General features: G+C 37.9%; 1 long non-coding RNA gene across 1 annotated transcript; it reads right to left on the bottom strand.

The window, feature by feature from the left end:
- Positions 1-6,017: 6,017 nt before the first annotated feature.
- On the bottom strand, positions 6,018-7,117 carry LOC131172672 (uncharacterized). The gene is made up of 2 exons (XR_009143229.1): positions 6,919-7,117; positions 6,018-6,470 (listed from the first exon to the last, which is right to left on the bottom strand). It is a non-coding gene; the product is annotated as an uncharacterized LOC131172672 (long non-coding RNA).
- Positions 7,118-12,165: the final 5,048 nt, after the last annotated feature.

Raw genomic sequence — 12,165 nt, 5'->3', positions numbered from 1 at the left:
CATAATAAAGTATATGATTACACATTGAATGATAAGGGTACTTGCTACGCCTGTCCCGGTCTGACTCCCAGGTGCACTCTTCCACCGATCGACTCTCCACAAAACCTTAACCATATGGATCTGTTTTGATCTCAGCTGTCTCACTTGTTAGTCCACTATGGCTACAGGCTGCTCCTCAAATGTCAAGTTCTCTTTTAGCTCTATCACATCCTATGCGAGACATGAGAAGGATCGGGAATGTATTTCCTGAGCATGGAGATGTGAAACACGGGATGAACGTGAGAGAGGTTGGGTGGTAGCTCCAACCGGTAGGCAACTGCTCCAACTCTATCAATAACCTCAAAAGGTCCAATATACCGAGGTGCCAACTTGCCCTTCTTTCCAAATCTCATGACTCCCTTCATTGGAGAAACCTTCAAGAATACATAGTCGCCATCGCAAACTCAACATCCTCCGTCTGGGTCCGTGATAACTCTTCTCGCCATCTGAAAGTCGCTGCGTTCCCTGATTAAAGGAACTATCTCTGAAGTGTACTGCACTAGGTCTACATCATGCACCTTCGCTTCCCCCATTTTCATCCAACACAGAGGAGACCTACACTTTCTTCCATATAGTGCCTCATAGGGTGGCATCCCTATGCTGGAGTGATAACTATTGTTGTAAGCAAACTCCACCAAAGCTAGCTGCTCATCCCATTGACCTCCAAAATCCAAAACACTCATGCGAAGCATGTCTTCCAGTGTTTGGATTGTCCTTTCAGACTGTCCGTGCATGCGAGGGTGGAAAGCCGCATCAAGTTCAATCAGGTGCCAAGTGCCTCCTGCAACTTTCTCCAAAACCGAGAAGTGAACTGGGGCCCTCTGTCAGATATTATGGAAGTCGAAACTCCATGCAATCTGACTATTTCTCGAATGTAGAGCCGGGCGTACTGTGCCACAGAATATGTAGTCTTCACAGGCAAGAAGTGAGCTGATTGGTTATGCGGTCTACAATTACCCATATCGAATCATATCCTCGCGTGGTACGAGGCAGCCCAGTCACAAAATCCATAGAAATCATTTCCCACTTCCATTCTGGGATAGGGAGCTCTTGCAACTTCCCTGATGGTCTCTGGTGTTCAAACTTCACCTTCTGACAAGTCAAGCACTTGGACACAAAGTCTGTTATGTCTCTCTTCATGCCATTCCACCAATAGCTATCTTTCACATCATGGTACATCTTGGGGGAACCTGGGTGGACATTGTACAGTGTATAGTGTGCCTCTCGCATGATTTCATCTCTGAGATTGTCTACATCGGGCACACATATCCTAGAACCTTGTACTAGGGCACCATCATTGGCAAATCCAAACTCACCACCTTCACCTTGCTGTACTCTTTCTATGATCTTCATTAATTGTTGGTCTCTGTGTTGGGAAACTCTAACTCTATCTCGCAAGTCTGACCTCACTGAAAAATGAGCCAACAAGTCCCCCTCATCTGAAAGATCTAGGATTAAACCTTGATCCATCAACTCATGTACTTCCTGAATCAACGGTCTCTTCTCTACTGAAATGTGCGTCAAACTGCCAGAAGATTTTCTGCTTAAAGCATCTGCTACTACATTGGCCTTTCCAGGGTGGTACTGGATGGTGCAATCATAGTCTTCCAGAAGCTCCATCCATCTCCTCTGTCTCAAGTTTAAATCCCTCTGTTGGAAGATGTACTTCAAACTCTTGTGGTCGGTGTATATCTCGCACACTTCACCATACAGGTAGTGTCTCCAGATTTTTAGTGCAAAGACTACAGCCGCCATTTCCAAATCATGGGTGGGATAGTTCTGCTCATGCCTCTTCAGCTGCCTTGAAGCATAAGCCACTACTTTTCCATTCCGCATCAAAACACACCCTAGGCCAACTCTGGAGGCGTCACAGTACACGGTGTATCCTTCACCGCTCATAGGTAGTGTTAACACAGGGGCAGTGGTTAGACACTCCTTATCCTCATCATTATAACTGACTCTATCGAGCTCTCTTTCTGTCCTTTGCATCTTATCCACTTCCCTTTTCCTATTTTTGGTATTGTTGGTATCTTTTCAACCTGCTGTATTTATTCCTTAATTTTAGTCCTATCTCATCCTTACACCTTTTCCTTCAAAGATGTCTATCCCATCAACAACTTAACTTTCTTTTTATTTCTTAGTCTTATCTTGATTACTAGTTTCATTACTTCGAGAATTCTAACCCTATGATTTACTCCTACCAGCACATTCTTCACCTTATGTAACACTTATAATTACCCATAGAAAATTTTTCTTGTATCCCCCTTTTTTTCCAACTTAACTATCAGAACATTATCATTCCCTACCAGCCTTAGTAGGAAATTGCTTATCCTAGATGAATATGAGCCCCATAAACTATAAGTTCCATCTGAACTAACACGGCTGTAGGAAATATGTGTCATGGCTTAATTCCAAACAAGATACTTCACGTGTTCATTCTCCTTAATATAATCATATATACTGCCCATAGCTTTCTAAACTTCAACCTCAAATTACCCATCAGCAACAATTTCATCTGTTGAAACTCATCCATAAATAGTACTTCATCTAGCTTATAGTTTAAAACAGTCGCAAGCCTTAGTAGCTAACTCAATTTAACTCCTGTCATTACTCTGATCGTCCTTTCATACTTAACACTAGGTATGCACTTACTGTCATTCTCATATCAGGAAATTATATATGAATTGGTGCCTATCAAAATCTCAAATAACTAGGTCTCCTTGCCTCAGTCTCTGCTCCTTATATAATGCTCTGGAATAAAAAACATGAGCTAAACTTGAAAAGAAAGAAAAATATCCTCTATATTCAACTACGCCAATTGTCCATATAATAACGTTTAACCTATTTTTCTTGGTCTTTCTCTTCAAATTTCATCATCTCTTAGCACAATTGTGCTCTACCTATAAAATATCATTTGCACGAACCCTTTACCGTACCATTTTCGTTCTTGACATAATATTTTATAATTTATTAACTTTACTTATACTCGACCTATGATTCATATCCATCATCGTTTTTATTGTGCCCTTAACTTTTGTTGATTCCTGAAAGATTTCTCTCACTAATAAATTCTTTCAACACTAATTCCACCCTTATCTAGGGTCATTAATTTGATCCTTGAACTTTCTAGTGATTTATAACCATCCAGACTTGTCACTTTTCGTTCTACCCCTACTATTGTTCTGTCGTTATTGCTTCACTACAAAGTGATTCTGTTGATCACACTAAAAATGTTTGCCTGACATTCATAACGAACCTCTAAATACCTTCTCACTATCTCAAAAGTCTAACCTAAAACCTATGTGTCATTATCTATCATTCTTTTCCTCTCATCATACCTATTTGATCTCTTAGACTGACTTTTATTCAACTTACTGCTTACTAACTTCTCTTTCTCTACCTATTTAGGTAGTCCGCAATACCATCGCACACCTTCTAACATTTACTCATTATTATTGTATTCCATACCTCCATCATTGTTCTCACTAATGTGGTCCCATTTTGGGTTTTCCATCCTTGTCATTCTCCTTGCCAAGAATAACACTTAGCCTATCCTATATCTTAACTTTGTTCCTTTTTATTATACGCTCTTTAGGTTGTCCTTTCATTTATTTCCTTTGTCTTACCCAAAATAGAACTTGACTATTCTATCCCTGGTTCCATTCTTCTTCCTAACATAATAGCTGTACTTGCTAACTATATCTTTCAGAGTCTCTATCGCGTTATCATATGTCTGTGCTACTCAGATTTGGTCCTTTGACTACTCTAGCTAGTACTCCCACTGGCACTTAGATTATATTGCATCTGTAATCAATTATCCCAATTTTCATTCTACACTTTCTCTATCTACTGGCCTTCTGTGATTTATCTTCGCTAATTTATTACTCTTAACACTATTATAATTAGATTATACTACTGTTTGAACAATATGAAGTCAGAAAGGAACTCAGGAAATTGCAGTCAAACCTTTATCATATGATTTCTATTCTTATCCTTTAGCTTACATAATACCCTTACTACCTCGAGAACTGATTCTGCAGTAATTTTATTTATTATTATTTTTATTATTATTATTATTATTATTATTTTCCATGTTTACTCAATTCCAAAACTTAAGATTTTGAGCACCTAAACCCGTCATCCAATTCAAAGGATTTACATCCATCGTGATCTGATTATATATGATTCCTATAATGGAACTTGTATCCTCTCCAGGATACCCGAGCCAACTACTCTCTACCACACTCTACAGTCCCATCTGGGACACTATTCCATAAGTCATCATTATCAGTAATAACCTTCGATCCATTCTGAAAAGATAGGACTATATCCTAACTTGCTGCAACAAAGGTACTACATCTACCACCTTGCCAGAACCATGTCAAGTTAATGACTCTTTTATCATATCATAGCTCTATAAATCATCAATTCATAGTTTCGACCTTCTCTAGGTAGTAGAGTTGTACTTTATTCCATACTGATACACACAAGGTATACTATTCTCACTCTATAAGTGTCACATTTACTTTGCAACTAGTCCGAAACCTCTGGTCTGACGGCAACTCTTGATGTAACTCTAGCTCATGCTGGGGCAACTGAGTCACTGACTCTAGTTATCACCCAACTGTGACCTTTCAATATTCTAACTCTAGACTCTTAACCAAGAGTTCCCAACTCCTCTGCAAATATAGAACTCTGTTCTGGCATAACTGTACCAAAACAGAAGCCATCTCAAACACCCTCATTATGGAGCATCACGGGGATGCACGCAGCTCTACACAATAATCTCATGTCTGCATCAGAATCTGCGACTACAGAGCGGACATCGAGAACATTGTATAGTTACTACGATACGTCCCCGATGCACTAGGTCTCCTAATTTCTTATCTCTCCTGAATCTTCTATTATCACAAACTTATTCTGACTGGGTCATCTACTGATGACTGCCAGTAGTGGTATCCTCATCCTTATCTAGGGCAACTGTACTTTTAAGACTCACTTTTATGTACTCGTGCCTTGCACGAAATGGGCACACCATTTAAACCCATACTGACAAAAATATAACATTTCTTGGAGTACGTATCCTCATGATAGATCTCACATGTCTACTAACTCTATTTCACATTTCTGTGTACTCCACGAAAATCAAGACACTAACTGAGGTAATCTTATATTTCCCGAGGTATAACGTAGAATCTAGAAACAAAGAATTACAGGAAAAGACGAAACAGATTCCTATACTCCGCATGTGACTCCTAGTAGACTCTTCCCAACACTTAGATAATTTTTCCCTATGAATCTGGAGCCTAAGCTCTGATACCACATTTGTCACGACCCAACCTATGGGCCGGACCGGCACTAGGACCTGGGCCGGCTTAAAGCCCCCGAGGCCCGTAGTAAGCCTAACTGTTCATTAACCCAACTCTAAAGCCCATTTGGGCCCAATATCAAGAAAATAAACGGACAGAGTCCGGCCATAAAATGGACTTTCCAACGGGAAGTTTTCGACTCACCCGACCTGTAAACACAATAAATAATCCATTGGGGAGCTCAGCTCACCCTCCACATACTCATCAACATAATAATAAATGGGAGCTCAGCTCCCTCATCCAATCCATCAAAACAGACTTTAAATATTAAGTTTACAGGTCCAACATGAATATAATATTACAGACCAAATTCAAATAATTACTGCTAACACATGCGGAAATTCTAGGAGTAAATAAAATTACACAATTATTGATAAACACCTGCGAAGGAGAAAAGCGAGTTAACCTAACAAAATATCCTCCTGTGGCCTGTAAAAATTTTTGAACAGGAGTGAGCGTTCGACTCAGAGAGTAAAATATCAATCTTAACTATAATCTCTATAACTATCTGAACTAATGCACCCTGTAGAGTGAAATGCAACATCAACATCATATTCACATCATAGCATCAAAAAGGTAATTTGGAGCACTCACGCACCCTGTAGCATCAATCATAATATATTGGGAGCTGATCCCCTATACAGCTCTCTTAAATCCAACCTGGTGCCAGCGAAGAACTCAAGCCGGACTTTCGCTTAATACCAAATCGGGGTCCCAGCGAAGAACTCAAGCCGTGTCTACCCCGAAGGACCGGGTCCCAGCGAAGAACTCAAGCCGTGTCTACCTGTCCTATCCATAGTCCACACCACATCACACGCACGCCAACGCACGCACACTGCTCCAAATTACCACAACAACACTCATGGCACTTTAACATTTATCAATGCATCATAAATCGTGCCTAGAGTTTAACTACATAAATATATATGCATATAAGTGATGCATGGGCATGCTGAACATATAATAATATCGAAATTATAATTAAAATCAATATTTTACTCACAAACTTGACGACAAATTACTGTGGCGGCTGGGCGGAGGAAGAAGGCTGTCCCGGCTCACCTGACAATTACATTACATCTATTTAATAAATTTGACTCAATACAAACAAAGAAAAATATCAAGTACGTCCTAAGTCGTGCCGAAAATCCGGCAGAGTCTCCCCTATACCTAGGACCTACCCAACCTGAAAAAGGGCTAAAAACGCACTTCTATATTCACAATCCATATATCAACAGTTCAATCATATCACACAGCCCCTCCTGGGCCCATCAAATCAGTCATCCATCACAATACGCAAAATTTCAATTTAGTCCTTATTATTGATCATTTTTGCAAAAACTGCCCAAACAAGCTCTAAAAATTATAAAACTTTGCCCCGCGGTCCTTAGCAATATTACTAAGCTATTGCAAAAAGAATCGTAATTTTCTAAGCTACCACGAATATTTTATGGATTTTTAATCCTATTTAAGCACTAGAAAATTACGTAAAAACAAGGTTCGGGTTTACCTTTGCCGATTCCGACTTCGGGAACGCGCTCGGGATGCATGACAATGGTGGGGTAGCCAAAACCTCGATCCAATTCGGAGACTTTTCCGGTAGCTGGTCTGTCTGGCCGGAAATTCACAGATCCGGACAACTGTCGAATTTCCGCGAATTGAGGATACCTACACGAAGCCCAATAATAATATATAAAAAATCAGGGGTGTTACAATGTTCTTCCTTACTATGAGAATACACCAAAATATCATCTATAAATATAATAAAAAAGTTGTCCAAATAGGGTTTGAACACCCTATTCATGAGGTCCATAAAAGCAGCTGGTGCATTGGTTAACCCGAAAGGCATAATAAGAAACTCGTAATGCCCATAATGAGTTCTGAAAGCTGTCTTAGGTACATCCGACTCCTTGATCTTCAATTGATGATACCCATACTAAAAATCAATCTTGGGAAACACCTTTGCACCTTGGAGTTGATCAAAGAGATCATCAATGTGGGGCAAAGGATACTTATTCCGCACTGTGACTCAATTTAGCTGCCTATAATCTATACATAACCTTAGAGTGCCATCCTTTTTCTTCACAAATAAAACAGGAGCTTCCCAAGGTGATATACTAGGCCTTATAAAGCCCTTATCAAGCAATTCTTGCAATTGTACATTTAACTCTCTCAATTTTGCTGGAGCCATCCTATATGGTGCCATTGAAATAAGGGCTGTACCAGGATTCAGATTAATGGAGAACTCAATCTCCCTATCAGGAGGTAATCCCAGAAGTTCATCAGGGAAAACATCAGGAAACTCACACACAATTAGAATGTCCTCCAACTTAGGCACTTTTAGGCTAGTATCAACCACATGAGCTAAATATGCTTGACAACCCTTCCTAAGCATCTTCCTGGCAGTCATAACAGAAATCACGGAGGAAGGAAGAGAACACCTTTCTCCATGAAAGATAAAATTGAGCCCCCTAGGGCAATCAAACATCATTGTCTTCTCAAAACAATCTACTGTGGCATGATGGCGGGATAACCAATCCATGCTCAGGATAACATCAATATCCTGGAGATGTAAAGGAATCAAGTATGCTAGTAACTCATGATCACCCAATTTAACAACACAATCTTGGTACACATACTCACATACAATAGAATTCCCAACTGGTGTCCCCACAACTAATCCACAATCTAGAGGTTTCAATTCTCTATCAGCATGCATAGAAAATGATTGAGACACAAAGGAATGAGTGGACCCAGGGTCTATAAGAATGCATGCATCTCTACCAAATATGGTCAACATACCTATCATAACTTTTGGAGATGCTCTTGCCTCCTGCTGTGTCATAGCGAAGACTCTGGCTTGAGTGCGAGGCCTGCCAAGTTGTGTTATGGGTTTAGACTGAGCTGATGAAGTGGCCCCAATAGTCTTACTTTCACTAGGTCTCGCTGTAGGTTTACATCATACTGGAACTGTACTAATCTGTGGATTCTAAGGTGTCACCGATCCACTATCTTTAGTCACAAGTAAAGAACAATCCCTCTTAAAGTGTCCTGGAGCACCACACTCAAAGCAACCTCGATCAAACCTCCTACACTCCCTATCATGGTACTTACCACAGGTGGCACACTAAGGAAAAGTTCTCTTCTTCTGTTCAAACCCAGAATTGTCTCCTTGTCCCTGTCTTTGTCTCAGTGCCCCAAAGGAACTACCCATTGACTGTGCCACTGAACCTTGACTTGTTTGAAAGCGAGCAGGCTACTGTCATGTACTCATATAAGAACCCCTGCCACTGCCACCATAATCAGTTCTAGATTAAGATGAACTACCCCCTCTTTTAGCTGGTCTCTCCCTGAACCCTTGTGAAGAACTTTGCCCATGCTTCCTACTCATTTTCTGCTCATATTCTTTCTCTTCTTGTCTCACTTTTTCAATGTTCAAAGCTGCTTCCACTAATTCACGAAAATTACTACCTCTGAACCAAGTCATGGAAGATCTAATGCCAACATGTAAACCTTGCCTGAAGCTATCACATTTAGCTTCTTCAGAAGGCAAGATGTCTGAAACAAAACCATAAAGATCTTTAAACCGATCAACATACTCCCTTACTGAGAGACTACCCTGAAATAACTTAAAGAAGGCATCTTGCTTTCTTTTCTATAACTTTCTGTCAGATACTCTTAGCGAAACTCAATCATAAATCTGTCCCAAGTCAAATCAGCTCCAATTCTGTGATGTATACCATCAAACCAACTATCTGCCTTACCCTGTAACAACCCATGTATATTATCCATCCTATCTGCATTTGTCAATTTCATCAAATCAAATACTTGTATAACACTTTTCAACCATTTATCTGCAACATTAGCATCAGAAGAACCCTCAAAGTCATAAGCCCCCAAACGTCTAGCACGATCCACTACCTCCCATGGATCTTTCGGCTTAGCTGTGACAGCTGCTGTAACTATTTGTGCCACAAATGCTCCAAGATCTATATTCAACTGAAAAGGAATAGCTGGTGCTTCAAGTGGAATAGGAGGTGCATCTGTAGGTGCAATAGGTGGTGTACCTACAGGTGTAACAGGCGGTGCAACTGTAGCTACAGGTGGAACAGGCGGTGATGGTGCTGCAGTTGAATATGCCCCTGATACTACATCGTGAGAAATAGTAACATCATGTTCATCTCTACCCTCAGGTAACTCCTGGTCTGCCACCTCTTCTGGAGGTGGAGGTGCCGCTATAGGATCCCTATGAGGTCGGCCAACATTAGCTAATTGAACTCTATGAACACTACGGCCACGGTTGGCACCACGGCCTCTACCACCTACTGCTTTGGGCGGCATTGCCCTACAAATAAGATAAGGAATGGAACATCAAGAGATAATCAACAACATTGACACTAGAAAAGAAAGGTCTATAGAATCTATAAACCTAAGGTCTGATACCAATAAATGTCACACCTACCTTCCACCCTATAGAGGCAAATATGATAAAGAAAAACTGACAGAGTTTCCCCCTAAAATATATGTAACTGGACATATGAAACCTGCTGAAAACCTGGAAAAATATGTAAATATATTCATATACACAAAAAGTGGCTCCATGCCAAATAGATATATCATTTTCACAGACACATGATTTTTTTTAGATTTAAAACTTAAATCCATTCCTCCACTCATAAATTTTCATATTTCTAACAACACTTGAAATTTGCCACTAGCTTATAACTTCCAATAATACTAAAGATATAATACTTAACTCTATTTATTTCTATGTACACAACATGCTAAATTTCTTGCATGTTTCTAGTTAAGATTTAATATACCCAACAATTATCAAACCATTAGTAGCTTGACCATCCATCCCAAATTTACTTATTCATAATATTTCCATTCACTTCCCTTATAATTCCTATCAATTCTATTCTTTAAAATAGAATTTAGCAACATAATAATAATAACTTCAATCCCTTAACTCATTCTTAAAATAATATACATACATTGGAATTAAAATTAATGTTAAGCTTACTCAACAAATCCTAGGACATATATATGAAATTTCTTTACTCTCAACCAAATATTTAGGACTTAAAGAATCTAAATTAAATTCTCATAATTGAAAACTAATTCTTGATATTCACCTCTTAAAAATACCTAATATATATGTATATATATTATAGCTATGAATTTCTTTGAAATTAATCCATAGAAACCGTTACTTTAATATCAACTTTACCACAAATCTTTATCCTAAACTTGCCTCCCTTAATTTCTTTTTTCATAGAAATCACAATTAGATAATAAAGGAAGTTAATTTAAGCTTAATATTTCACAAGAAAAAAAGGAAGAAGAACTTACCTATTAAAACTTAATTTGTGCTATTATGGGAAGAAATGAGTTTTAGCCAAGGTTTTTATAGATTTATGGGTATAATTGAGTGATTTGGATGTAAAAGAAAGGATGAGGAAGAAGTTTGGGTTAAAGATGGAGGGATCAAAGTGAAATTTGGCTATGGAGTGTGTGAATTTCTCTTCCCTTGTTCTGCTACCCAACTGCCCTATTCTGTTATGTCTTCTTTTTTTTTTTTTTTTTTTTTTTTTTTCTTTTACACATATATATAAATACAACTTCTAGAGTTATGTTTTCATGGGCCCTCTACTTTGGTTTCATGGGTTGGGCTCTTGGCTGGGCCCTACACAAGTACTCTTTTTCTGTGCTGCTATGAAGACTTGCGATGGCCTTTTTTCTCTCTGAAACATTTCTATTTTGTTCTGTTAGTTTTTATTTTCGTTATGTTGCTTTAGTTTACTCAGGAGATCTTTCGAAATTGCAGTAGATACCAATCTTGATTTGACTCAAATTCACCAAAAAAAAAAGTAGAAAGTTTTATGTTTGAACTGAAAAATTCTTGTCTAGACTCAATTTTATATAGACTCAAGACACAAACATATGAGACATATTCCACTTATGCATATTATATATTGAATTCATAATAAACTGAGTTTAAGTAAAAAAAATCACTTTAAATTAACCCATTAATTCATTTACTTCATAAAAATACATAGATATGAATCTCGATTTGACTCAGTTTTTTCTCTCTACCCAGGATCTGAAAATGATTATAAAGGTTAATTGGGGTTCGTTTAAACTACACAATTTAAAATCAAATCTAAAAAGGACCAGATTTTAAATTGAGAAGAGAGGGTGAGAAATGCAGCAAAGAATACGACAGAGGAATGACAAAAGAACAGAGAAAATATCTGAATATTGTCGATAAAAACCTGATTCAGGATTGTGATACAATAAAAGATCTGAATATTGTCTATTCACCTAAAATTTTTAATTATAAAATAACTTATTCTAATAAAAATATATAATAATGCTTATCAATTAAAGATATGCTTGTTATCAACAATGATTTTTAGTAGATAAAAAATTTTAATACATTGGTGCCGAAGCTAGTTGCAGGACTATAAAATTTCAACTTTAAATTCTAATTAAAGCTGTGTAAACCAAAAAATTATATATATTTGGTATTATTTATCATTAATCTATTAGTTTTGTTTCTTTGTATTTTTGTTAAATATGAAGCATTCTGAGTATGCATGAAGACAGGGGTGATCAAAAGTAAGTACTAAAAAAAAAAAAATGAAATCTTAATAAAAATGTAGAGATTAAAATAAAAATATAAAATATTAAGAGATTAAAATTAAATAATATAGAAAATATAAATAAAATTTACATATAATTCTCACACAAT

Source organism: Hevea brasiliensis, chromosome 14 (genome assembly GCF_030052815.1).
Source record: "Hevea brasiliensis isolate MT/VB/25A 57/8 chromosome 14, ASM3005281v1, whole genome shotgun sequence".
In the NCBI taxonomy this organism is placed as follows: domain Eukaryota; kingdom Viridiplantae; phylum Streptophyta; class Magnoliopsida; order Malpighiales; family Euphorbiaceae; genus Hevea; species Hevea brasiliensis.
This window is presented reverse-complemented; position numbering and strand designations above follow the sequence as displayed.